Source organism: Mustela erminea, chromosome 5 (assembly GCF_009829155.1).
Source record: "Mustela erminea isolate mMusErm1 chromosome 5, mMusErm1.Pri, whole genome shotgun sequence".
NCBI classification, from domain to species: Eukaryota; Metazoa; Chordata; class Mammalia; order Carnivora; family Mustelidae; genus Mustela; species Mustela erminea.
In genome coordinates, this window is record NC_045618.1 from 136,445,900 (window position 1) to 136,448,992 (window position 3,093).

The window sequence follows — 3,093 nt, forward strand, 5'->3', positions numbered from 1 at the left end:
GCTCCATTGTGCCACAGGCAGATGGGGTGTGCTCGCTAGTGTCCAGCAGCACTGAGCACGGCCGTGAGCTGGAAGCTTCTGTGAATGTGATCGCACTTCACTCTCACGGTGACCCTGAGAATATGAGTGTGTCCCCCACTGTTCTGAGATGTAGGAACTGAGGCTCTGAGATGCAGATGGTCCACGGCTGGCCCAGGTGACTCGGGATCAAAGGCAGCCTCATGGTTGGTGAGGAAACAAGGTAGAGGAGCAGAGACAAGCCCAAGGTCACTCAGCGGGAGCGAGACAGGACCCTGGGCCCCTTTCTATGGATTTGATTCAATGGATTTTGTGTTGTTGTTGTTGTTGTTGTTGTTGTTTTAAGATTCTATTTACTTATTTCAGAGAGAGAGCACAAGTAGGGGGACAGGGAGAGGGACAAGCAGATTCTCTGCTGAGCAGGGATCCCAGTGTGGGGCTCGATCGCCGGCCTCTGGGATCATGACCTAAGCTGAAGGCAGACGCTTCACTGACTGAGCCACGCAGGTGCCCCTGGTGAGTTTTATTAATAGTGGAAGCTGAGTCCATGACATAATCAGGGTGAAAGCACTTTGAACATGAAAATGGGGCAGGCACCTGGGTGGCCCAGTCAGTTGGATGTTCGACTCCTGATTTCAGCTCAGGCCATGATCTCGGGGTGGTGAGATCGAGCCCCACGTTGGGCTCAGTGCAGAGTCTGCTTGAGATTCCCTCCCTCTGCCCCCCACCCCTCTTTCCTCACCCCTCTCCCCCCACCCCTGGTTCGTTCTCTCACTCTCTCTCTAAAAAAGGAAGGAAGGAAAGAAGGAAGGGTAAATGGCCCCACCCCCCGGCCCCCAAGTGCTTCACCACTTTGTCCCCAGCTCCAGACCCTGCATGCGGGGGAGCCCAGTGAGTGTTTCTAAGTGAGCACCACACAGAGCAACGCGGCGCCTACCCGGTCCTCCCTTCTCCGTGGGTGGCACTTTTTGTCACCTCGAGCCCTTGGAACTTTGCAGCCCACAGCCGCACAGAATCTAGGGGACCGTGTTTCCACAGCGGGGCACTCTGCCCCCTGAGTGTGTCCGCACGGATGAGCGGTCCTGGGGCTCCTGGTGGGGGAGGGGAAGGAACCCCTGAGGTAGCACGGAAGTGCGTGTCGACACCGCCAGCCTAGTCCTCGGGGGGCCCAGGGGTGGCTGCCTGAGCTGGCTGGAGCTTGTGGGGTGTAGGGTTGGGGACACGGGATCAGTCTAAGCCCAGGGTGTCCGCCCTCAGAGACTCAGGAGTCCTGGTGGGAGATTGTGGGCATCAGGCCTCCATGTCACCCTGTGGCTAGGGCTTTGGAGCGGGCCAGAGTGTGGGAGGGACCGAGAGTCCTGAGGGGGGCACAGGGTAGGTTTGGGGGGAACAGGGAGGAGCTGCGTTGGGTGGGCATCAGAGAGGAGGTAGGCCTGAGGTCCAGGGGTCAAGGTGGGGGCAAGGGGTCACCCTGGGAGTCATCAGCCTGCTTAGCCACGGAAGCCATGGTCGTGAGTGAGCTCTTGCCCTGGAGGGTTGTGAAGAGAGAGGAGACAGGATGCCGGGGGACGCCAAGGTTGAAAGGAAGAGCCAAGAACCCGGAAGCCAAGAGGCCGCCAGGGCGGTGGGAGGGGGTCCTGGAGCTGTGGCGCAGAAGCTAGGCGTGTTGTGGGGTCAAAGTGGCCAAGCCACATAGGATGAAAAGTGTCTGTTGAGATCCAGACAAACTCTAAGCCAACTGAGGAAAGAGACAAAGAGGTGAGTAGGGGGATTTGTGCCTCACCCTAACCCCCTCGTTCCTCATAAAGCTGACTTGGGTAATGTGGCTTTTTCTGGGGGGTCATGGGCTCCTAACCCTGAACTCCAGGAGTGGCCAGACTTAGCCGCTGGCAGGGAGCCAGCTGCAGGACAAACAAGCGGGGCTCCTTCCTGCTGCTCGGCTTTCCTCACAGGTAGAGGACGTTCGAGAGTTTCTGCCCTCTTCGGGTAGCGGGTTCCCGAGAAAGAGGAAGGAGAGGAGAGGCAGGCCCGTAGGCAGAGTCCCGCCTGCCCGCTCCCTAACACCAGCTCCCAACAGTGGAGAGTGCTCCCAAGTGTCCTCCACGTGGGGGAAACGAGGTGGGCAGTGCCCGCCTTCCTTCATTACCATGAAGGTGGCTGGGGGCCAAGCGTGGTGGCCGAGGCCGGGGGCTGTGGCCGGGAAGGTGGGGAGCAGAAGCACGGGGCGGAGGCGGGTTGGAGCCGGAGGACACCGGCCTGGGAGACGGCGCCGAAAGGTCGGAGACACGAAGGCACTAAGTGCGGTGTGAGGAGGTGATGGCCAGGGAGGGTGAGGGGATCCCTGACCAAGTGAGCGCTGCTGGGAGACAGGATAGGGTAGACTCTGGAGCCAAGGGGGCGGGAGGGTCAGGTCACCTCCTGGCACCAGAGGGGTACAGGATGTGGGGGGGGTGTTGGTCTAAGACCAAAGCTGAGGGAGTGTCCATCTGAAAGCATCTGGCCCACCAGGCCAAGGAGTCAGCAGGAAGCTGGAGGGTGGCCCGTCAGGAAGGTAGGGGAAGGGAGGGTAGGGGGCTGGCCCTGGGGACAGCAGGCAAGGGCTGACTCACAGGGCTGGGCAAGCCGAGGCTGAGCCTGGGGACCAAGGGTACCGTGGCTGTGTGATTGTCTTCAGTTGTCCCCCAAGGCTGGGTCCAGCCGCAGGACATGGACATACCCATTGCTTATGGCTCGAGCTGTCAAGGTGCGCCAGGGGAGGAGGTGGACGCCTGGGGGAGGTTGGGCTGTCCAGGAGTGGAGAGGAAGGAGGTCAGAGGCCAGAGTTCCAGAAGGCACCGGAGGGGCATCCGGAGGACCTGGACAGGGGAGAGGGTGGCCTGAGAGCAGGAAGTGAGGTGGGGATTTCAAAGGTGAGCCCTTTTGGGGACAAGGGGAAGGAGTGTCGTGGTCCGGGTGGCTGAAATGGCAGAGCAGGCAGCTGGAGACGGCGACGACACGGATGCAGCGGACAGCAGCGAGGCTGAACCAAGGCCTCAGGGCCAGCGGTGATGGGTGTCAGGGTGGGAGTGGGACAGG